Consider the following 1,393-nt stretch of genomic DNA (forward strand, 5'->3'; position numbering starts at 1 on the left):
AGGAACATACAGATGCTCAGCAAAGAAAAGAATCATCAGCTTAGCAGGTACATAAAACACCTTTCATAGAAGTCTTCCATTCTTGATAATTGCAAAGACAAACTTTCATGTTTTGTTCCTCGACTATTGTGAGCTTAGTTTTGTCCCTGAACAAAAATACAATAAATTTATATTAGAAACTTATTTTTGTTAAATACTACTATTACTAGGACCTAACTGCTTAATATTTAGTTTACAGTTAGTTATCTCTAATGCTTACTCAAATCATGCCTAGGGTTGTAGATCACTCAAACATGGACGACTAAAAGGAAGGGTATAAAGTACTTCCATTATGAATGGCCCAGTAGTCATATTTCCCAAGAAAACATTTTCATTTTACAATTCAGTAGTTTGAAAAATTGAGCTCGGTAGCTTGATTTCTTGAAGTGAACACAACATATATTGTTCAATCAATCTTATGTCCGCTTTCTGCAGGTCTAATTACCATAATAGCAATCGTTGCTGGTTTTGGACTACTATTTTCACTCCTAGGTGTTGCCCAAGTCACAAAAAAACTCAAGAAACGAAGAGCCAAGAAGATCAGACACAAATTCTTTAAGAAAAACCATGGACTGCTTCTACAACAGTTAATCTCTTCGAACAAAGATATAGCCGAAAAGATGAAGATTTTCAGCTTAGAAGATCTAGAACAAGCAACCAACAAATTTGATCATAATCGGATGGTGGCGGTGGGCATGGCACGGTGTATAAAGCCATCTTATCTGATCAACGTGTCGTGGCCATCAAGAAGGCCAAAATTGTTGTGCAGAGGGAAATCGACCAGTTCATAAATGAGGTTGCCATACTTTCACAGATAAACCACAGGAATGTGGTGAAACTTTTTGGTTGCTATCTCGAGACAAAAGTTCCTCTACTAGTTTACGAGTTCATATTGAATGGAACTCTCTCTTGTCATCTCCATGGCAAAAGTGAGAATCATTTGTCATGGAAAACTCGATTGAGGATTGCTTTGGAAACTGCAAGGGCTATTGCATCTCTACACTCTGCAGCTTCCATATCAGTATACCATAGAGATATCAAATGTGCCAATATTCTACTTACTGATACTTTAATAGCAAAAGTATCAGATTTTGGTGCTTCGAGGTCAATTGCAATAGACGAGACAGGAATACTTACAGTTGTCCAAGGAACCTATGGTTACCTTGATCCTGAATACTACTACACGAGTCGATTGACGGAGAAGAGTGATGTTTACAGTTTTGGTGTCATCCTAGCAGAGCTATTGACAAGTGTCACGCCAGTTTTTTCTTCTCATTCATCAGAAGGAACAAGCCTAGCATCGCACTTTGTATCACTAATGAGCGGCAATCGCTTGTCAGTTATTCTAGATACA

At 37.6% G+C, this 1,393-nt stretch overlaps 1 pseudogene; it reads left to right on the plus strand.

Annotated features, from left to right (window-relative positions):
- The window catches only part of LOC123172169 (wall-associated receptor kinase-like 8), a 6,629-nt pseudogene extending 5,239 nt beyond the window's left edge, over positions 1–1,390 (plus strand).
- The last annotated feature ends 3 nt before the right edge of the window (positions 1,391–1,393 follow it).

This window comes from Triticum aestivum, unplaced genomic scaffold, assembly GCF_018294505.1.
Source record: "Triticum aestivum cultivar Chinese Spring unplaced genomic scaffold, IWGSC CS RefSeq v2.1 scaffold113635, whole genome shotgun sequence".
NCBI lineage: Eukaryota > Viridiplantae > Streptophyta > Magnoliopsida > Poales > Poaceae > Triticum > Triticum aestivum.